The following is a 24780-nucleotide window of genomic DNA, read 5'->3' on the forward strand; positions in this document are numbered from 1 at the left end:
TAATGGAAACTGATAGTTAGCCGTAGCAGCTAACATATAAATTAACGTTACGTTAACGTTGGAGACGCCATTTTCCTTAATTCAAGTTGTGAAGTAAACCTTTGAAGTAATTCATGAATTTAGTTGTGTATATAGTGAGCTAAGGCTTGTATTCCCACTACGGTAACGTTAGCTGTGTTAAGCAGAGCTATCCTAGCTGTGTTAAGCAGCTGTAACATCTGAGTACGGGGCTAAAGGCTAACTAACACTACGTAACGGGAGTATCCACTGGCAGTTTCAGCTAGCCGTAACGGGGGATCATTTTCCTTAATTCAAGTTGTTAAGTAAACCTGTGAAGTAATTCATGAATTTAGTTGTGTGTATATAGTGAGCTAAGGCTTGTATTCCTACTACGGTAACGTGAGCTATCCTAGCTGTGCGGGGCTATGCAAAAGTTGCTTATACTGAAAGAATGGTTAACTTGTTGTGGCCGATAGCGTGAGTTAACATTAACCCGTGTCCTGGGAGTAATGATTCATGAGAGACCTTGAATCATTAGGTTAACTGAAAAACGTTTGAGGATGTAGCTGTTGTAGTGTGCTCAGTTTTCGAAAACTAGACTGAAACTAAGAAGGATAACTATGACTAAATGTGACTAAAACTAATATGCACTGAATCTAAAATAGCTGCTGAATCTAAAATAGCTGCCAAAATGAACACTGAGATGTATTAATTTTGGAAGCTATTTTAGATTCAGTCTTAAGACAAAAATGCATATTAGTTTTAGTCACATTTAGTCATAGTTATCCTTCTTAGTTTCAGAAGAGGTTTTTCATGGTTGCTAGCTCTAATCAGATGTACTATAGGCTTATAAGAGAAGACTAACTTTTTATGCCAACGAACACCAATAACTAGAACTAATTTGACAGACTATAAACCAATGTGATACACATGCTCTCTAGCTATACAGTAAAAGTGTTGCTTACGTTTGATACTAGACCTACAGTCTAACTCTAACTGCATTAAGTCTAACATATAGGCCTATCTTACAATAAACTTTAAGTAAAGCTGGCTATGTAACCGCATTCATTCCAATATTGTTGCAGAGATGTTTCCTTTTACCAAGATAGCAATTTCAACAATTCACTTAGCTCAGTAAGTCAGTATAACGAAACTCTGAGATACCCTCATATGTCTAAACGTCAGTGGAGCCAAAATATAATGGTTGAGCTTGGTTGCTTGCTAAAATATATTGGAAGAAGGCCCCACTACACTGATTGAGTAGATGTAAATACATGTTAATTCATAGGCACTTGTTCTCTCTGTCACAGAGCAAGCACACTCTCGCAGTTCGTTCACGAAACGCATTCTAGTTTATTAGTGTGCTTGCCCGAAGGGAAGCACAGTATTGTTATCGTCAAGTTTTCTTTATTTATTTATTTATTCCGTACGTTTTTCTTGCAGCTAACTACTCCTCGCCCGATTGAGCTAGAGACGCCATTCAAACACCAAAACGTCCGGCCCGATCCGGTGCAAGCTGCTATGACTTTTCGTGGCGGTACCCCTTGCCACTCCTTTTTTATTCCTCTTTTTCATCCCCTTTTTTCTCCATAGACTTGCATGGCAGAGCTCCCTGCCATTATGACATCATAATAGGGTCTTTAAACTGGCTTGCAGCTGTGCTTCTCACTGACACCTCCGCCAAATCCAAGGAACCGCATTTTCTCTGTCCCTCTCAATTCAACTTTGAAAAAGAATAAGAGGAACCGTATTTCTCTGTCCCTCGCAATTCAACTTTGAGAAAGAATAAGAGTAACTACAGTTTCTAACCTAGCTACCGTATTTCCACTTCGTTAAGGTGAGTTGAATGGCAGCATTTTCAGTGTACTGACTGAAATTTTAATGGAAACTGATAGTTAGCCGTAGCAGCTAACATATAAATTAACGTTACGTTAACGTTGGAGACGCCATTTTCCTTAATTCAAGTTGTGAAGTAAACCTTTGAAGTAATTCATGAATTTAGTTGTGTGGATATAGTGAGCTAAGGCTTGTATTCCCACTACGGTAACGTTAGCTGTGTTAAGCAGAGCTATCCTAGCTGTGTTAAGCAGCTGTAACATCTGAGTACGGGGCTAAAGGCTAACTAACACTACGTAACGGGAGTATCCACTGGCAGTTTCAGCTAGCCGTAACGGGGGATCATTTTCCTTAATTCAAGTTGTTAAGTAAACCTGTGAAGTAATTCATGAATTTAGTTGTGTGGATATAGTGAGCTAAGGCTTGTATTCCTACTACGGTAACGTGAGCTATCCTAGCTGTGCGGGGCTATGCAAAAGTTGCTTATACTGAAAGAATGGTTAACTTGTTGTGGCCGATAGCGTGAGTTAACATTAACCCGTGTCCTGGGAGTAATGATTCATGAGAGACCTTGAATCATTAGGTTAACTGAAAAACGTTTGAGGATGTAGCTGTTGTAGTGTGCTCAGTTTTCGAAAACTAGACTGAAACTAAGAAGGATAACTATGACTAAATGTGACTAAAACTAATATGCACTGAATCTAAAATAGCTGCTGAATCTAAAATAGCTGCCAAAATGAACACTGAGATGTATTAATTTTGGCAGCTATTTTAGATTCAGTCTTAAGACAAAAATAGTTATCCTTCTTAGTTTCAGAAGAGGTTTTTCATGGTTGCTAGCTCTAATCAGATGTACTATAGGCTTATAAGAGAAGACTAACTTTTTATGCCAACGAACACCAATAACTAGAACTAATTTGACAGACTATAAACCAATGTGATACACGTGCTCTCTAGCTATACAGTAAAAGTGTTGCTTACGTTTGATACTAGACCTACAGTCTAACTCTAACTGCATTAAGTCTAACATATAGGCCTATCTTACAATAAACTTTAAGTAAAGCTGGCTATGTAACCGCATTCATTCCAATATTGTTGCAGAGATGTTTCCTTTTACCAAGATAGCAATTTCAACAATTCACTTAGCTCAGTAAGTCAGTATAACGAAACTCTGAGATACCCTCATATGTCTAAACGTCAGTGGAGCCAAAATATAATGGTTGAGCTTGGTTGCTTGCTAAAATATATTGGAAGAAGGCCCCACTACACTGATTGAGTAGATGTAAATACATGTTAATTCATAGGCACTTGTTCTCTCTGTCACAGAGCAAGCACACTCTCGCAGTTCGTTCACGAAACGCATTCTAGTTATAATTATAAACTTTATTTGTATAGCACCTTCCATACAAAACAATGCAGCTCAAACTGCTTAACAGCATTCATACTGTATACCTTACTACATGGAAGTCCTCTCCTTCTTTCTTTTTATCTCTCTCTCTCTCTCTCTCTCACTCTCTCTTTCTCTCTTTCTCTCGCTTTTCCTTTCTTTCAATCTCTGATCCTCCTCCTCTCTTGCTCCCTGGCTCGATCCGTGTCTCTGTGTAATCAGCATGATTGACAGTGATGCGGTGGTGTTTGGCAGGCTGCGGCGGGCCGTGCTGTATTTTCTCTCCCGTGCTCCCTGTGCAGGAATGTGGAGCTGGCCTCGTGAAAGGCCAGCGTTTGGTTTTCTGCTGATCTGGGTCCCCGCTGAGCGCTCTGCTGTTCTGCTTCGCTGCCATTGTTACACACACACACACACACACACACACACACACACACACACACACACACACACACACTCACTCTTGCATAAGAACACACTCAGACAAATGTTGTACATACAGACATACTGTATACCCATTTTTCCATGCTCACACAAACAGAACACACACTCTTATAAACCCAAGGACAGTTACACACACACACACACTCAACTGCCACTCTCACACACACATATATATATATATATATATATATATATATATACAGTATGTATGGAATACCAAGGATTCGCAAAAAAACTAAAAGGCAAAAAGAACACACAGAATGAGCCTTGTGCTGTTCTACAGCACTTTATTTACCACCGCGACATACACTGCGGGTCCCCGGGTAGACGCAGTTTGAATGTTTATTCTGTGTAAGCCCACAGACACAGCAGCTAATTTACTGTATCTGGCCTAAGCGCACTGCTGCAATACCTAAACGCTAAGTTAGGAGAGCAATGGGGCCATAACACGTGTTGAATTTGTGGTTTATGTGCATGTGTTACTGGAACAAGCAGAGAGGGACAGGCAGGCCTACCTCTAGAGAGGTCGGTCCATTTCTGTTAGCTCGCTTTCACTTAGCCACCGTAAATTTGCGGTTAGCCTCTTCGAAGAAACGAGGCCTTGAAGAATATCAACATCATCATTAAGAGGCCTGTTGTTCTGGCTGATGTCCTCTCCAGCTGGATGGAATCTGGACTGCATTATGTTCTTCTGTTTAATCCCCATTCCCATCCATAACATTAGTGTCGGAAAGATGCTGCTAAATGAGTTAGACAGATGCATGTAAGGCTTGTGCTTTGTCTTACCTGGAATCTTATTAGAAAAGACATGTCTCAAATGTATTCTGCTAATGTGTTTCACACAGTTTTTCTGTGAGGGTGCATCCATTCATTGATCTGTTGCATTGTACAGATTTATGTGCTATTGTGTAGTTTCTGCTCCATATTTATTTTTTGTGCAACATGGATTGTATATACATTTCAACACTTAAATTAAAGTATTCCAAGTGTGTATGGAGCACCTTATACAAAACTGTGTATAAGTTGTAACAGTCATATCGCCCAGTGGTTAGTCATGTGAGCACATTGAGAGGTAAAACAGAAACACGCTGCTCCTCTCTTAACACGCTCCACATCGCCAGCGGTTGAGAGGCAAAGCACTTATGTTGATTGCCTTCTGTTATGTGGTGTAATTATCACTTCACCGCCAGTAGTTCTGGGACTCATACACACAGGTGGAAAACTGGCCTCACCACTTTGACAGCATTCAGGTGCAATTAACAGAGTGAACAATGCATTCAGTAAACAACGCTTTGCTCAGCTTTCCTCTTGAGATTTGTTTCGCGGCTTGTAAAAAAAGATCAAAACCCATTTTTGTTGCCTGTGCTGCCTAAATGTATTATGGTAAATAAATAAATAAATGTATTGAATCAGTCAACACATTGTGTTATGAATCCTTGATAGTCATTCTTAATATCGTTCACCAAATGAGGGGGGGGGGATCATTTTCACATTTTAGATTTTTACAACCACCTTTCTCCGGGTGTAACAGGTTTATGCATAATCACAGAGGCGGCTGCTCTGAGGTGTTTCCTGTGAGGGTTTAGACAGGCTTCCGCTAAGAGCTGAAATGCAGTGTTCAAGTGATTGCTCTCAGGCTCACTAAATCACATTAGACACTTGCAATTAATCTCTTTGCAGGAATCATTTTCATTCTGTTCAAAGGAATAACCAAATCTGCATGCTAACAATTTCAGTTGCCAGTATAAATTGACGCAATAATAAGCCGCTTTATGATATAGTGGAAAAGGGAAGTGGGTGTTTTTGTGATTTTTTTTTGTAAAGTATTTTGAGGTTATGTGATGCTGATATGCCCGTCTATTTGTCTGTGTGATACCATTGTGGCAGACATCACTGCTGAATCTAATCATTCAACTGTAATAGATTAATTCCATGAAGCCTTCCTACCTCTGTGAGCAGGCAAAGGGAGATTACAAAATGTTCTATGTTTGGAAGGCTATACGTGTATGTGTGCGAGTGTGTCTGTGTTTGTGTGTGTGTGTGTGTGTGTGTGTGTGTGTGTGTGTGTGTGTGTGTGTGTGTGAGCTCATGTGTGCTTGTGTGTGTGCATGTGTGTGTGTGTGTGTGTGTGAAGGTGTGCGTGTGTGTAACAGTTCCTTGAGTGGCCTTATCTTTGAGCTCTTTCATCACCCTCTAATTCACAGACAAAGAAAGAAAAAAACAAAGACAAGAAAACTGGTTAGTCTCTAACATGTAGATTTTGGTCCCTCTTATTCTTCTGCTTTTGTTTGATAGTGATATCATAGTTCTTTATTTAATACGCTTTGTACATTTCCAAGGCATTTTCCCTCGTTGCAGATAAGGCCAGCACTAGTCGTAATTGAGCAGCTCCAGTAACATTAAATGGACTGGAACGATCGGGAGGAACAGGAACCGATGGTGACTGTTTGAGCTGATAGTCTCTCGCATGCGTGTGTGCGACAACACAAGTGGGGCTACGTGGCACTCCTCCGCTAATTGCCTGTAATGCAATCTTCCCTCTCCATATCAGGCCAGGACAGACGATCGTGTTGGGCTATGAGAAAGAGAAAGAGAAATAAAAGAGAGGGAGGGAAAGAAAAAGAGAGAGGCACACAGATTTATTCCAACTCATCTGTGTGTGACAGTGGGAACAGTACGAATGGGCTCGGATTGTGAATATGGATGTATGTGTGTGTAGTTGTCTCCTCCCTCACCCAGTTGTCTCCTCCCACCACAAAGCCATTTGTTTTCCTGAGAACTCTGGAATGAGTTTAAGAGAGGTGTTCATATTTATTGATTGATTGATAGAGCCACGACTCTTCATGGATAGATTATGGCTAATCTTTTCCATCAGAATTAGTCAATCATAATGAACTGGGTTTTCACTCAACTGATTTGCATATTTTCAGTGCATTTATGGAAATTCGGCGGAAGGAAATACGTCTCCATCCGCTCTGTTATGCAAACTAAAAATGGACACTGTCCTAAACAAGGGAGGAGTTGTGAACAGCTGTGGGTTCAAAACTTCAGGTTGTCAAGGCAACTTAATAAAAAATCACTTCGCTGCAAATGAGAGTTTTAAAGTGTATAAACCCATTTCCATCAACTTTAGTTGGAAACCCCGCTAATCTATCTGCCTTTACTTGTTTGTGTGTGTGTGTGTTGTGAGTTTTATGTGAACTTCACTACTGAATGTGCATACTTGTCTGTGTCTGATGTTATTCTTGTGTTCTCTCCCTTCTGTGTGTTTGATCTGTCTATATGCTTGACAGGCATGTTTTATCCGAAGCCTGCACAGTTATAATCAGCCCTTTGCCCCTCAGTACGGATCTGCACACAGAGATGAACCGCGTCAGTGCACTAAAACTGTGTTGCTGTGTCTGGCTCATTCCTGACATGCCTCCTAATTGACTAATTAAAGGAATTGGCTGCCTTGAGAGTACATTCACCTTTGTTTCTAGCAGACCTTTGCTCAGACCTTAATTACAAGCTAATTTGATGGTCGTTCTGGCAGCTCAGACTGACTGAATTGGCTTATTCCAGTATGGATTGTTTGCTAATATATAAGACTGGATTGTTTCTGTACACATACATTAATTAATCCGACATGTTTATCGAAAGTGACTTACAGAACAGAAAATGTAGACATTTTGTCATTATGTGTGGTACCTGGCAGTCAAACCTTTGACCCTGCTGTTGTTTGCCTTCTACCAGTGGAGCTGCAGGGAAAAAAATATCACATAACTGATTCACACAAAAGCTACTCACTTTTGTTACCACAGAGATTTACAGCCGTTTTGAAAGTGTACACCTGCCGCGGAATACTCAAAAAGGACTTAAAATTCCATTGAGGGCCTGGAGAAATAACCAGACACAATATCCTTTGAATGGGTTCGTCTGAGTATTTGGCAAATAAGACACACTCCCACACATCTTCGTCAGCGATAAAAAAAAGAAAGACACACTAGCCTCTCTATTTTACTTTCTTTTATTTGTTGCTAACTTTTCAAAACACAGCCTCCTGCGCACATTTTGGCTCGCTGTAGCCTTTTCCCCTTATTGTGTCTCAGCGGAGAAGCAATAAGTACTATCACACATATTGCAGTACTTGCAGTAGATCTGTTTTTTTACCGCTCGGATGGGTTTGTTGCTGCAGGTCTATAGAAGGCGTAGCGTATGTGTTTAACAGACTGTGCAGCGGCTCTCACCTCTGTCCTGCAGGGGGAAATGATGATGTAACCTCGAGCGCGGCCCTGGCTGACACCCGACTGGAGAGGGTAACAGGATGTTACAGCAGGTGCACAGAGCAGCACACCCAATGTCCACGGCCAATCAGCAGAGCTCGCCCTGTCAGTTTAAGGTTGTGTGTGTTTGAGAGATGGAAAAAAGAAAGAAAGAAATAAAGAAAGAGAGAGAGAGAGAGAGAGAGAGAGAGAGAGAGAAACCCTGGTGGTCAGACACAGCTGGAAGTACAGTTACTCGTAATCAGAGCAGCTTCCATTCACTACCCCGTTGCTAGTCTGTCTAAACTCCACATTCAATTTTGTCTTGAAGTTACAGCTTTGCGAGCAAAGCCAAGCTGTATTTGACGATCCATGATGGGTTCATGAACCTGCCACTATGACACTGGATGAGGTCCAACAAAGATGGCAAAGAGATATTCAGCTACACTTGTCCTTCAGAAGGGCACAACCCATTGTCCGTTCATCTTCCTCTCTATATATATCTCTCTCTCTCTCCCTCTCTCTCTCTTTCTCTTTCTCTCTCTCTGTCTCCCTCCCTGTCCATACATTCTTCGTCTTTGTTTGGGTGTTTGGGGGAGCTTTCTGTGAAGCAGAGATTATTTTCACTTCAGGACAGTTATCTTTAGACTCCTATCTTCTAGAGAAATAATGTCTGACTTGCTTTTCTCCATCTGAAGAAACAATATATTGTCCTAAAAAAAAGGGAAACATCTTCAGGAGCAGTTTGCTGCGGTGTGGGAAGTTGAGAGACTTATCTAGAATCGTGTCTCCTGGCTATAGATAGCAGCGTATTGATTCTTTGTTATTTTCTTTTGTTTGTGTTATGGGCCAATAACAGTACATCGGATTAACTTCAACCCCCTGTTGGGTGTTGTTCTCCTTGTCCATTTAGATACTTTTCAGCTGCCCCTTTTTTCACTAGCTGGTGCTGTTGGCGAGGAACAGCCCTTTAAAACACTCGATAACCGACAATCCATATTCCCCTCAGGCACAGTTAAAAACACTCTCAGAGCCTGTATCTTTTCACAGGGTTGCTCAGGGTAAGAATATCTACACTGTGGTCAGATTGTCAGCCTGTTGAAATGTTTCAGTGCTGAGGGTGGCGCTGGTTTGCTCACTGTTGTGATAGACTGCTGCTCGGGAATCTCTTCTTGTTTTATGTAGTTGGTGATGTGTGTGTTTATGTAGTGTTTGAATGTTTGCGTTTGTGTTTGTGTGTGTGTGTGTGTGTGTGCTAGTAGTACAGTGTATTTGTGTGTGTGTAGCCATACACTGCCATCAGTCGCTAAGGATGCAGAGTGGAGTTTGAGTAATGGACTGTCAGTCGTTCATGACTGCGTTTGCCATGCTTTGAATAGGCAAGGCGGTTCTTCAGGGGAGCTTTTTAGAAGGTACTACGTCAGGATATGCATTCAGTCATGCAGTGAATATGTTGGGACTTCGGTTTGAGGTTCACTTTGAGTGTGGTTCTTTTTAGCAGATATTTGAAGAGGCGGTCCCATCAATAGAGTCGCCTTTATCCTCCACACAAGGACAAAACCTTATAACCTACAGTATATATGTAGGCTATATATATATATATATATATATATATATAGTATATCATACATATATAGGTTATTAGGTTTATAACTTATAGATGTATATGTACTCATCATCACATCACACATTACCAGTGCTACAGAGCCAGATGTGCTTGGCTTGTGGAGTACGCCCTGTTAAGGTCTTAAGGAGACAAAAAGCATTCATTGGAGATGCCCATGGAGGACATGAGGGTTGATACAGTTAGGAGACTTGGTTTAAGTGAAGTTTGTTCTTATTCACCTGCGCTGAATATCGCTCTTAGTTTGAAACTAAATGTTTGTTATGTGTTTTTTACATAACTCCTAGCAACCTAATGTTGAAGTTCTCCTGGGCACCATAAAGTGAAGAGGCTCGTTATTTTAATTGGACAACCCAATGCTAACCAGCTGGATTAGGTTTGCTCCAACAGGTTGAATTACACTGTAGAGTGTGAGGTCATTTTGATGTTGGTGTTGATATTTTTGACAGATGGGCAGGATAGCATGAAACAACTAAAACTGACACCAACATGTTGTGAAACCTCTTAAGGATCTCTATCTGACTCTTTTGGGTGTGCTTTGTATAACCCAACACACAACACACAAGTATACACAAGTGTGCAAATACACACGGGCAGACACACACACACACACAAACACACCAAACACACACACATATGCATCTGCAAATGCATACACACACTTACACAAAGACAGAGGTATAGAGAGAGAGAGAGAGAGAGAGAGAGAGAGAGAGAGAGAGAGAGAGAGAGAGAGAGAGAGAGAGAGAGAGAGCTGAGGGAGTGATAACCAATATAAATGGATGAGCTGGGTGTTCCATGTGACACAAATGACGCAAATGAGTGGATTTATTAGGATTCCAGGCATGTGCGTGTTGGATACAGCTTAAGTGGTGTTTTGGCACCCCCTGGTGTCTGTCCAGAAGAATGCTTTGAAGAATATTTTATGGGGAGCCAGACAAAGAGAGGGGCTGTGCTGACGGAGCCATGCCTGTTATTTCTTTTCCTCAAGTCTACTGCTCTGCAGTTTCTCTCTAGTTCCAGAGAGGCATTGTGTACTACAACAGGGAGCTGTTCAGCTTTAGATGATCTGCTGTAAATATGGGGTTTAAATAAACTGACCGTCTCTCTTGGAATTACTGAGAGGGACATTTCTAGATGCTGAGAAAGAACTATTTGCCTGTAAGTACAATAAAGGGCTGACGGCAGGGAATTAATTCGTTTTGGCTAGTTTTTCACATAGAAGCCACAAGAAATCTGATCTGTTTTGCATTACAGCATGTCATGAATGGAAATAGTCTTACTGCTTATGCAAACCTACTCCCTTCCAACAATGGTGTTTTCAAAAGATTTTTTAAATATCTAAATTAGGTTAGTCCGGTTAACTGGTTAACTTACTTTATATGGTATATGTTATACCAGCATAATTGTGGTCATTCTGTCCCTGCTCCCTATCCAAAGCGATGCTGGAAGCAAATACATGTATGGTAAAGTTTCCTGTATATGCACCCTTAATTGAGTAGATTTGAAATATAACCCAGGAAAATGTGGAGATATTTGTCACGCATATATGCAACAGTTTTGAGTCTTGTAGAAAGTAAGCTGAGATGCAGCTTCAAAAAGTCTGCTCTTTCTTCACACAGAGGCACCTTCAATACCCTCCAGCTGTACAATGCCCATGTCAGAGGAAAATAGTGCACAAACATTGCCTGAAGCACAGGCTCTGTGTGTGTGTGTGTGTGTGTGTGTGTGTGTGTGTGTGTGTGTGTGTGTGTGTGTGTGTGTGCAAGCACTGAATTTCCCTTTTGTTAACTTGGAATGAATGAGAGTGTATCTTTTGGAGCGATCTGTGAGCTATTGGGGCCAGGCAAGATGGAGGGCTTGTGTAGCACAGCGCTCTATTTCTACCCTCATTTCTCCCCCGGCCATCCTCCCCTCCGCCAAACCCTGAGGCGGTACGCTCCCCCCCCCCCCAGATGCTCTCACTGTCGATTCAACACATGTAGTTCACAGGTTGCGATCAATAGCCCTCTGATAGTGCACAGACTCTTCACAGCCCATTTTACAGATAGTAGTCGTAGTCAGAGAATGATATAATGGGAAATACTCTGTTTCCCAGAAATCCCAGCTCTATGTTTTTTAGTGCAGTATCTGTAGCTGTGTAGGTCAGGAAAACAGATTTGCATTATGTGTTTGTGTAGCAGCAGGGACGTGCAGTGAGGTTCGGAGCTGGTGAGGCACAGAAAACGGAAGTGATTACGTCATTTTGAGCGCTAGTTTAAACTATATATATAATGTATATATACATGTATATACAGTATGTCTATGGTTTTAAAATTGTCATCTGATCAGAACTGAAAAAACGTTGTTTTATTGTCTAATACCATTATTTTCAAACGATTGTTTTTTTTATTGTATTATGATGAGTTATTAATAAGATATTAATAGTTGCAAGCTAGTGTATGTAGCCCTCCCTCTAATGATATGGCTCATTTCATTTTGTCTGGAGAAAATATAACTACGGTGGTGGGATGCTAATTTAAATGACCATTTAACCAACTCGGACAGCTTCGAAAAAACAATTCCATATTTATTTACACAACATATTAACATGTAAACAGTTAAACACCGCATACATAGCACACAATACCAAAATGTTCTACTGGCCAGTATAATTTAAAGTTGGTGCACTTTCGTTGGAGCTCATAACCGTCAGTTTGAGGTGAAACTAAATTAATCCACTCACGATTATCAGTATAGATCAGTGGCTAGTTTAGCTCAGGATTAGCACCTACCTAGTCTGCTCACAACTTCAAGGCAACTTTCCTGCATCAACATCCTTTAGCTTCTTTAGGTTCGTGTTGCGCATGAATATGTAGTCCCGTTGGGAAACGTGAAATACTCCAATGCAAATGTGTAATACTACTGTTTGTTTGGACTGAAAGTTCAGTTTTGAGAACTGCTTCAGGTTAGCAATGCAATCTTCTATTTTCGCTGTCAAACTCAAGTAGAGAAGTGAAGAAGAAAATCCAACGTCAGATTATATACCCAACAAGTGCCCTCTCGCTCGCCACCCTTCTTGAATCCGTGGTAGTGCGTGCCTCCCTTGCAATATTTTTCAATGCGTTTTCAGCTCAACTCAAAAGGTTCTACGCTTGCGCACGCATGCGTAAAACCCAGTTTGGAGTGATTTCGCAATCCTAGGGGAGGCACTGCCTACCCTGCCCATAGACTGCAATGCATCTGCCTCCCTTGACCGCACGTCCAATGTTCATTGGCTGATCACTGGGAACCGGAAATGCTCAAATTCAGCGATTTTGATAATAAAAATGCTCGAAATGATCGGAATCATGCAGAAATGACACTCATAACACAGATAACTAGAGAAATATGAATATTTATTTTATAATACATAAATATATATGATTATTGTACAAAAAAAATAATTTTTTTTTAATATTTTTTTTTTTTACTTTTCAAAATGACAGTTGAGGCTCTGCCTCCCCTGCCTCCTATGACTGCACGTCCCTGTGTAGCAGGCAGGGATAATAAGTTTAGCACAATCTGTAAAAAGCTTCATCGTTATGGCATATTCTCCCTGATCCTCCTGACAAAACTTGAATCGTTTGAAATATTTATATGTTCTCTTGTTTGCCGCTAAGTATGCCCTTTTTCTCGCTGGCCATGGGTAATGGCTGGTGAGGGCTCTACACGGAACTTGAGTAGACCTCAGGTTGTTAATCAAAATGGCCGCCCCGCTCTGGTCCCCACATTATGCCCCTGTGCGGCTCCTCAACGCAGTCTAAATCACTGTAATTTTCCCGTCACCCCACAGCACCGATTCCACCCCATTATACGGCATGAATAATTAAAAACCAGAAGGCCATCTGTAGGTTTTTTCGCTCTTGCGCGCCACGTGCTGTGCCAAACGGCACTTTGGGGAGTTGAAAATCCACAATAAAGCGTTTCATTTGGCCTATAAATATCTGACCACATTGGCTGTGTCTGAACAGAATGTCTTTATTTCTCCACCTCCACCTCCTCCATCCCTCCTCCATCCCTCCATCCTTGCGGAGGCTTGGAAGCTGGACATTTTGGCCTGCAGTCAGCCCAGAGGAACTGTAACCCATAATACAGGCCCACGGAGTGAACGAACAGATACTTGATCAGTCCATTGGAAGGGAGCGCCTGAGGGTGGGGGGTGGAGGGTGGGGGTGCTGGAGAGGAGTGCGTCCCTGGCTCCCGCTCTCTTTTGGCAGTGCCACGCGTTTGGATTTGCACGCTCTCAAGACGCTCATTACGATTATTATTTTTATACGTTTACCGCTTGGCTTGCTTTGCTTGACAGATTGGTTGCTTACATTAGATCCCCAAGAAATCTGAAGTATGCGTTTAGGTCCAAGAAAATGCAAACTTGGACACACTCTTTTATTATTATTTTTGTAGTCACATGGATACTAGCTATCACAAAATTGTGCCCAAATTCAATGTGCACATACTCTCACAGTTGAAGACACACCTACACACACACACACACTCACACACACACACACACACTCACACTCACACTCACACTCACACTCACACTCACACTCACACTCACACTCACACTCACACTCACACTCACACTCACACTCACACTCACACTCACACTCATCCTCACACTCACACACAGATAGAAACATGCATCCTGAAACACACATATTCAAACAGTCATACTATACATGGAAGGATTAGTGTTCACATTCGATTTTCTGCTGCTCAGTTGTCAGGTTCAGTTAGAGGACAGAGTAGCTCTGTGGTCCCCTCCCATCTCCAGTCATACACGCTGTGGATCATGTTATCGCCCTCTTTCCCTGATGACTTTATATGATCATTTCACCCCTGTCCTCTGGACATGCTATTCGTATTATTCAGACTTCAATGTCATTTTTTTTTTTTTTTTTTCGCTCTGGAATCCACAAATTGTACTTATTGTGCTTTGCGTCTGGGAGGGACTCCTGTGGATACTGAATGGAAGTAAAGCTACACTTGTTAGGACTAACTGGCCTTCCTGTTGCGCCTGACCTCTCACATGCACATGCACACACACACGCACACACACCTACACACCTACACACGCACACACGGATGCACACACACCACACGCACGCACGCACGCACGCACGCACACATGCACCCACGCACGAACACACACACATGCACACACACACACACATACACACACATACACACACACACACACACACACACACACACACACACACACACACACACACACACACACTCACACACATACACTCACTCATCATGTCTCCACTCTTCACTTGTGGCCCAGCCTGCTCTCGTATGGTTTTGGTTATTGTGCCTTGAGACGGGTTAAGTCTGGTCATTACACAGGAAAGCGGCCCCGTGTCTGTACAGTATTTATTTGTTGATGCCAGATCCCATCTGTTTGCCTGTCCTGTGTGTGTGTGTGTGTGCGTGTGCGTGTGCGTGTGCGTGTGCGTGTGCGTGTGCGTGTGCGTGTGCGTGTGCGTGTGTGTGTGTGTGTGAGAGAGAGAGAGAGCAAGAGTGAGCTGCTCTCGAGTCACAACACCAGCAGGTTCTCACACAAGGTGCTTCAGAGCTGACGTTATCACAGCCGTTGCCACGCACACATGTGGGCGGCCCTCTGACAGCCAATCATCGCCCCCGGGCATCTGGAGGTCGTCAGATCACATCTAACACCTGCTTTTGACCTCAGCTCGCCCGGGTCCGGCTGTGACCTCTGTTGACCCTGCCGATGTGCCCTGACCCTAAATTATGAGTCTGTAATGGGGTCAGGGGGATAAGCTGTGCTGATTGACCTTGAGGGATGCCCCCTGCCCCTCCCCCCCCCCCCCCCATCATCACTCACTGCCCACCCACGCCTCCAACTCCCCCAAGCCCCTTCCAAAGCAAACATGACCCCTCAACATAAACTGAGGCATTCACCCAGGGCACCAAGTAATAGAATGAAGGTATAGGCTTCCCTCCCTGCAGAGTGATCAGTCTTGGGCCTCAAGGTCCTGGACCTTACATAGGAGCATTCGGCAACATTAAATCCTGTAAGTCAGTTCATCAGAAACTTGATGGGCGGTGTGCGTTTGTGTGTGTGTGTGTGTCTGTGTGTGTGTGTGTGTGTGTGTGTGTATGTGTGTTCACACATCTCTCGTGTGTGTTTGTGTGTGTGTGTATTCACACATCTCTCGTGTGTGTGTCTGTTGTGTTCCTGTGTTTCCGACCTTCAGTAAGGTCTAGCCGAGCTCCACTCCGCCGTCCCATTGTTCTCCCTCTGGTTCTCATCTGTGAGCAATTACAGTGCGTTTATCTCTCCTTCCTCTCTTTCATCTGATCCCTCGCTCCGCAAAGGCAGAGCAGCTGGGCCGGTGTGGGGGTCGGAGAGGGTATGCGTGAGATCCCAGGGCGGGTGCGCAAGAGATGGAGCACTTGTCGGTGGATGAGGAGTGGTTGTGGTTGAGAAGGTGGGGGGTGGGCGGCAGGCGGTTTGGCTCCAGCCACATGTCTGGAAGTCGTCCGAATGTGGAATTATTCTCGGGTTTGTTTTTCCTCATTCTCCTTCCTTCTCTCTCTTCATTTCTCTCTCTCTCGCCCCTCCCTGATGGTGTTATCCTCACCATCCTTACCCAGGTCTCCTGCTGTCTGCAGAGTTCCCCACTAGAGCGCCGCCCTGGGCTTCAGCCTGTCACTACTGATCCTTCTCTCTTTATCTCTCCCTCTCTTTCTCTTTCTCTCACTCTTTCCCACTCCCTCTCTTTCTCTTCTTGTCTTCTCTCAGGGTCTTGCTCACCACCACCCCTGCCCCTTGGCTTCCCTCTGTGGTCCGTGTGTGAGTGTGTGACCACATGAGAGAACTTCCGTCTCAAAAAAATTAATCAGAGCCCGTCGTTAATCGTCTTTATTATCACATCAGCACTAATTTGTCCTTACAGCACCTCGGCCTCCAACTTTTATCTCCTCTGTTTTATGGCTGTCTCTGGAGGACACTGTTGCGACTGCTCAGACAGCCAGCAGCGCTCCGTTAATGTCTACGTGTGTGTGTGTTTTGAATGTGTGTGTTTGTGTGTGTGTGTGTGTGTGTGTGTGTCAATTTGGGTCATCTCTGGCAGTTATGGCTTTGACGTGCCAGGCCTTTAATATTTGCTCTGTGGTCAGCGGCTGGAAAGGTTGAGCTGGGGGACTCATGGAGTCATGCTGTGCGTTCCATTTAGATGGAGCGGTGTAGGCTTCATGTGGGAGAAGGCCAGAGGTGGAGGAGAGAGAGCGAGACGGAGGGACTGAGAGAGTGAAAGAGAGCGGAATGAAGGGCACGGCCTGACATTCTCACAGCTTCAGATGTGTGTGGCGTGTGTGACCTTGTGCCCCCACCCGAAGGGTGGGATTCAGGTAGCCTTTTATGGCTCATGGGCCATTTCCACTCTATGAGAATGTATTTATATGGAGGGCCCCATACGTATGTGTGTCAGAGCAGTGGTGGGTCGCAACCCAAAAGCATGTTTTTGCTCCGTCAGAACTGTAGTGACTGTATACAAATATATAAAACATTCGCTTTCATTTTGAGATGGAAAAAGCTAAGTCCTTGCATTTCTCATGTCTCACAAATCACAAAGGGAATAGGGACCTTAACATTAACATGAGCAGGGAGAGTCTCAACTTACGAGATGTTTACAGGGATGCCACTGGTGGGCTAGTTGATTAGAATTCATAATTCTGTAAGAGAAGTAAAAAAAATGAAATTGTGGTTAGCATATCATTAGGTATGTTTATAGGCCTATGTGTTTTTGTTTGTGGAAAAGAAATCACAATGTATGTTAATTTGCTAATTTGATGCGGAATATAACGTGATGTTTGAGTCATTACATTGGGCAAAAGGTGAAGCAAAAGTCCCCAGATACATCAACAGTGTGAAAAGAAAAGCTTTAAAATAAAAATAAACATAGCTTTTACAATACATTTCAAAATAATGTGTATTTTATGGTTTGAATTCTAGCAAATATGGCTCTTTTGCAACATGATGACCATGGGAAATTGTGGGCCAGACCAGTTGTGAGCCACTGTGTCAGAGAGATCAAGAGAGAGAGAGAGAGAGAGTGTGTGTGTGTGTGTGTGTGTGTGTGTGTGTGTGTGTGTGTGTGTGTGTGTCTGTGTGTCTGTGTGTGTCTGTGTGTCTGTGTGTGTCTGTGTGTCTGTGTGTGTCTGTGTGTGTGTGTGTGGGTGTGTGTGTGTTTGTGCCAGACCAGTTGAGAGCCACTGTGTCCGAGAGATCAAGAGAGAGAGAGTGATAGATGCAAAGAGAGGTTTCAGGAGGTTTGTCTCATGTGACACGAAGGCACGGATGGGCTGTACATTTCTTCAGGGGATGCACAAATCTGATGCTGTGAGATACTGAGATACTGTGATGTCTTTGCTTGTACAGGACGAGGAAGCAATTGGGAAATTAGGTATAGGCGTTGATAGATTATTAACAGTAGGCTATTAGCCTACACTAAAATATTATTAATGAATGGGTTGTTTTTTTTCTTCATATTGAAAATGATTTGCCATAGCAGCCAGGCCCTGGAAGTCTGCTACTGGTGTGACCTTATTTGATCACGTTATTTCAAATTGTTATTGGACAGTGGTGAAACAACAGAGCTGCCAACTCTCACGCTTTCGCCGTGAGACACACGCTTTTGCATGTTTTCACACGCTCTCACGCCACACAGTCAATTTCTCACGCAAAAATGTTTTGGGCCGAGATGCGTTCGTTCCTTGAACTCCCCGACGATAGATGGGACACAAATTACAAATGTAAAAAAAGAGAGAAAAGAAAGCAATTACCAAATGTTTAGTTGTGTAGCCGCCACGGGCTCAAGCCAGTCAACCAGGCAGGGCGGCAAGCTCACAAGCCTGCATGCGGCTCGGCTCCTGCTCGAGTGCTCACTGACTTTTCTCTTGTTGTACAGAATTTTCATATTGCAAAATAAACATCTAAAATCCACATTTTGCACGCAATATATTTGGAAATACAGACAAAAAGCTGTCCGATTTGAATGGGGTATTTATTCATGTATATTTTGTCATCACGCGATCTTGAGAGATGTATTCAACTAACGTAAATGCAGGAATGCAATGGCAAAGGGTAGAAGCTGGTCCTAAGCTTTCTCTCCCAGGTCAGGGTGCTCCTGCTTCACACACATCCGAAACATAATCTCAGCAGATGTCTTCATCAATATGTTTATTTTTGTGCCATATTTTAAATCTAAATTTGTTAATTTCTCTTCCTTAAACCCACTAGAGGACACTATTTTAAAGGTTATTTTCAAAAAAATCTTATGTGGGAGCATGCCCCCAGACCCCCCTAGTTTTGCTGGTTCAGAAGAAAAGGAATAGGTTTTATGCAGGGGCTTATCTCCCCCAAAAAGTAGGAACCTAGATTTGTGTGGCGAATTTATGTCACCCCTGACAAAATCTCACTCCAAGGTTTTTTGAAAAGTTGGCAGCCCTGAAACAAGGATGTCATCTTGGGGTGGGCAGGGTCTGACCTTACACCTCCAAATCCCCACCCCAAGATGACATCCTTGTAACACCACTGTATGTTAATGTTTTAAAATAAGGTTTGGCAACTAAACTGTAAATGTTCGTACTAGTGACTCCCAGGGCAGGCCAGACCCCCCAAATGCCCGCCCATAGAGCCAGAACTGGGCGTTGCTATGGTGACTCCTACTTCAAACTGTGCTAACTTGCTAGTAAAACCTGCAGTGAAAAGGTCTTATGGATGACGGTTAACCTGGATTTTCCATCAAGCACAGAAAGAATCAGACAACTCAACAGTTTTTGCTCCCATGAGCCTAAAATCCATTCCATGTTGCCCCTCTCCCCCCCACCCCCCCCCCCCCCCCCCCCAGACAAAGGAAATTCATCAGACCCTGTGTTAGCGTGTCGCCGGGTACAAGCTCATGCCAGCACTCACAGCAGCCCCGCAGCTCCGCCAAGATGCTATGCTCAGCGGCTTTAATCTTACTGTATTTGGACAGAGTCGGGGAGTTACTTCATTTCCTCTGAATTACTGTGTGTGTGTGTGTGTGTGTGTGTGTGTGTGTGTGTGTGTGTGTGTGTGTGTGTGTGTGTGTGTGTGTGTGTGTGTGTGTGTGGAGTCCAGATTTCTAGCATGAATTAGTTTTCATGTGGTTATGCACAGTGCATATATGTGTGTGTGTTTGAGTCTGCGTGTGCGTGCGTGCTCGCACATGTGTTTGTAAGAGAGGGTGAGAGAGAGACGGACATGGCGAGTGAGAGAAAGTAGTGGACTGAAAGAGTATTTCTGTGTACGTGCTGCCATTTGTTTTTAAGCGTTCAGTTTGGGAGAAAAGCCTTTGAGTACAATGCTTGAGAGTAGATCATAGGTGGAACACATGCAGAGTTGGTGTTTTACCAAAGCAGGGAAAGAAAGAAAATGATGATACACAGAGTTTTTGCTGTCCCACTTGTTGCACTCCTTTCATTTAAATGTATGTAAACTCATGCAAATTCATCTTTTTCAAGAAATGGCCATTTCTATGTAGACATTCTGATATTCAGTAAAGATGAAAAAAAAGAGTAATACAATGTTCAAAAAGTATTCCCATTTGTGGTTCCCCGATGGTGGAACGAGCTACCAAATGCTATCAGAGCAGGGGCACTTTGTCTTATTGAATAGATTTGCTACTTGAATAGATTAAGTTCTTTAGCAATTTACACTTACTCCAAGGTCCTGTACTGTACTGAAGCTTGTTCCTCACTTGTAAGTCGTTTTGGATAGTAGTGTCTGCTAAATGAGAAAATGTGAATGTAAAAAATAGTTTTAATGTGCGGCCCTAGTATTTATTTATGATATGTATTTCTACAGGTATTGTCTAAATTCCCACCCTTAGTTGTGTGTGTGGATTCAGTGTGTGTGTGTGTGTGTGTGTGTGTGTGTGTGTGTGTGTGTGTGTGTGTGTGTGTGTGTGTGTGTGTGTTTATGCAGGGCTCCAGACAAAAAAGTCCTTATGAGCCATTTTTCCTCAAACCCAAATATTTAGGAGCCAAATCAGTATAAGGGGCTAAAATTAAGATCTTCAAATAAGACAAATGTGTGATGCATGACCTGTTTCTGTGTTCAGTCTAGTTTGTTCTGCGCTTCCTTTTCTTTGCCGACAGCACTTCACAAAGGATTCTTGGGCCTATTCAGCGCACCCTTTACTGGTGATGGGTGACATTACCTAGAAATAGTATCATGATATGGCAAGGTTTTTTAGTGGCAACAAAATGTCAGAGAGATATGATCAAATACGTCATTGTATATTTTAAATGTCAAAACCAACTTTTGCGAGACTGTATCATAAGGGCACTTGTCCTTCAGGCAAATCATTTTTGTGCTGTCACAATACATCTTTTTACTAACCTGTTGGACAATCAGATAAGCTGTAATGTTGAACCCTGTCACATTGTAACGTTAGTGGCCTATACTAGCTGGGTGAAGGATGTCCTGGAGGATGGTCGCCACTGGCAACGGACAGGGGAGAAATGGCTTTGGCGACCATTTTATTCGCCATGTGGAGCGCTGTTATGTGATTTGGTGTGTGTATGCGTGCAGATCGCTGTAATTCAGTACGTCTCCTGGCTCTGTTTTATCTTAACTGAGGAGAGAGGAGAGGAGAGCAGTGGGGGGTACTTGGGCTCTGCTGAGGGGGGCTTGGGGAAGGGTAGGGGGTATCTGCCAATCTCTGCTCGCTCACCGAGCATCTCACAGGAAACATGCTCGCTGCACACTATCAAACTACGCCTCGGGAAATAGGGGGAGGAAGATGAAGAAGAAGAAGAAGAAAGAAGGGGGGAGAGGGGAGAGGAAACACAGCGCTCTGCCGTGCGACTGCCTAGCCCGTGCGTGCAGCACCACCGGCAAAGCCTTCCAAAGGTGGGAGAGGTCTTTTAGCTCTCCTACGTCATGTTCTCCTGAGTTTACTCCCTATGGTGCCTGTGTATGTGCGTGTGTGTGTGTGTGTGTGTGTGTGTGTGTGTGTGTGTGTGTGACGCCAATACCTCCTCTTCTTTCCTGAGTCCCGTCCCTCAAATCACACCGCTCTCTCTCTCTCACACACAAACAGGTGGGAGAGGTAACACAGGCATCGTATTTGGTCGTGTGGATCAAGACAGAGCTTCTTGTCCTTCTTCTTACAAGATGTAATTTGCTCTCTGCTTCTTTCGGAGTGTCTTTCTTTTTTCCTTTCTTTCATGTGAGTGCCCTGTCGCGTAAGATACAGACCTACTGCTTTAACCCCCCACCCCCCACCCCCCACCCCCACCCTCCTGCAAGAGCTTAAAAGATTAAATGAATCACTAAAAGCAGTTAAGGGAAGTGGAGGGGAAGTTTCTTCCTTCTCTCGCATGAGAATCGTGCTGTTTTCCCCCTCTCCTCTGTGGTGGTAGGTTTAGCAGTAAATTGGAGGCTGGCTCAGTTTCTGTAGCTCACGGGGGCTCCAGAGCATCTGTGGGAGCTGTGGAGCAGCAGCTGGCCTGCATCCCCCTTCGGCATGCTCCAGGCACGGGCCCCAGGTGAGCCGCACACGGGGAGCGAGGGAGAGAGATGGGAGATGCTGGGTTTAGGAGGGGGGGGGCTTGTGCAGTAGATCCTGCTCAAGTCGCGTTCCCCCCCTGGATCCCCAGTGGGGCCCTGCCGCTGCAGGCGCAAGGAAAACGCCAGCGCTTATCCACACTAGAGCCCCGGGGCGCGTCGGGAGCTCAGCGAGCCAATGCAGCACAGCCGACGGCGGCGTGGGTGAAACACAGCTCCAGAGGCGAGAGAATTACTGTCTAACATGCATCCCAGGGGCTCAGGTGAAATTAGACACACTCCATTTTTAGGGTCTGAAGCACTTTTGTGATCTCAGTGAGCTGTCTGAAACAGCTAAGTATCCTCAGGAGGACCCTACCAGCCCCTACTCATTCTAACTAAATTGCCAAAAAAGGCCCTCACATATTTGAATTAAGTTTTAATAGAACACAATCATCATATTTTAATTAAGCATTAGTAACATAATCATTATAGCTTAATTAAGCATTAATAACACAACTGTGCATGTTGTGTGGCTGTGATGTTTTAGCATCAGATTTTTCACACACTGACATATTCCCTTAGTGGTGACGTCTTGACCAATGAACTCTTCAATGCAGTGATTACCCATAATCCTGTCTGTTTTTTTGCGGCAGCCATCTTAGTATCCCCCTCGTGCAAAGGCTGCGACTCGCTTACTTGCCATTGTGCTCATTTAAATGAACACACAGCTCCACGCTATCCTGGCGTGTGTCTCTTTTTTTTTTGCATCACACTGCACAAGCTGATTCTCATACAGTGGGGAAAATAAGTATTTGAACCCCTGCCGACTTCGCAAGTTTGGCAACTTGCAAAGGAATGTGTGATCTAGAATTTTAATGGTAGGTGTATTTTAACAGTGAGAAACAGAATATCAACAAAAACATCCAGAAAAATGCATTTTATAACATTTATGACTTTATTTGCATTTGATGCAAAAAATAAGTATTTGAACCCCCAAGCAAACAGCAAGAATTCTGGCTCCCAATGGCCAGTTATGTGCCCAAAAAGCACACAGATTAGTCCTCATTAGGTCTAACAAGGTACACCTGATCTCAACTGGTGACCTGTATAAAAGAAACCTGTCCAAAGAATCATACTTCACACCTTCAACCTCACCACCATGGGCAAGACCAAAGAGCTGTCCAAGGACGTCAGAGATAAGATTGTAGACCTGCACAAGGCTGGAATGGGCTACAAAACCACCGGCAAGCAGCTTGGTGAGAAGCAGATAACTATTGGTGCGATTATTCATAAATGGAAGCAACACCAAACAACTGCCACCCGCTCTAGGTCTGGGGCTCCATGCAAGATATCCACTCGTGCGGAATCAGTGATCATTCGAAAGGTGCAGAATAACCCCAGAACTACACAGGGGGAGCTTGTGAATGATCTCAAGGCAGCTGGGACCAGAGTCACCAAGAAAACCATTGGCAACACACCACGCCGTCATTTTTTGAAGTACTGCAGCACTCGCAAGGTCCCCCTGCTCAAGGAAGCGCATGTACAGGGCTATCTGAAGTTTACCATTGCACACTTGAATGATTCTAGGGAGGATTGGGAGACAGAATGTGGTCAGATGATACCAAAATCAAGCTCTTTGGCATCAACTCGACTTGCCGTGTTTGACAGGGGGGGGAATGCTGAATATGACCCCAAGAGTACATCATACCCACCATCAAGCATGGAGGTAGAAACATTATGCTTTGGGGCTGTTTCTCTGCCAAGGGTACAGGATGACTCCACCGCATCAAGGGGACTATGGATGGGGCCATGTAACGTGGAATATTGGGCTTGAAGCTCATTCCCTCATTCCCTCCCATTGAAAACACAACCTTAAAGATTTGGAGAGGATCTGGAAAGAGGAGTGGACCAAAATCCCTCCTGAGATGTTTGTAAACCTGGTGACCAACTACAAGAAACATCTGACGTCTGTGCTTGCCAATAAGGGTTATTCCACCAAGTACTAAGTAATTTTTGTCAGTCAGTTTTGGGGGTTCAAATACTTATTTTTTGCTTCAAATGCAAATAAAGTCATAAATGTTATAAAATGCATTTTTCTGGATTTTTTTGTTGATATTCTGTTTCTCACTGTTAATATACACCTACCATTACAATTATAGATCACACATTTCTTTGCAAGTGGCCAAACTTGTGAAATCGCAAGGGGTTCAAATACTTATTTTCCCCACTGTATCTGTACGTGCAAACAGACACATGGAGAAACAGCGGTGGGAGACACCCGTGCGTCGTCTCCCACGGCCTGTCGCTGTGCGATTCAGTGGATCTGAGGAGAACACGTTTGGTCGGTAATGCACACCAGAGCTGCACTGTGTAATGGATGCTGCATGTTATTTATTTATTTTTTGTGCTTTTGGATTTTTTTGTTCTCCATGATCAGGGCACAGTTGTGCCCAGGGGGCATGTAGCAAAGCGTGGCATTGGCTGTGGTTGTGTGTGTGTGTGTGTGTGTGTGTGTGTGTGTGTGTGTGTGTGTGTGTGTGTGTGTGTGTGTGTGTGTGAATGGGCATGTGTCTGTGTATGTGCGTATGTCTGTCTCTGTGGTTGTCTGTGTGTATGTGGGTTTCTGTGTGTGTATGTAAATGTGTGTCTGTGTGGGAGGTAAAACCAGGCA

This window comes from Sprattus sprattus, assembly GCF_963457725.1.
Source record: "Sprattus sprattus genome assembly, chromosome: 1".
In the NCBI taxonomy this organism is placed as follows: Eukaryota; Metazoa; Chordata; class Actinopteri; order Clupeiformes; family Clupeidae; genus Sprattus; species Sprattus sprattus.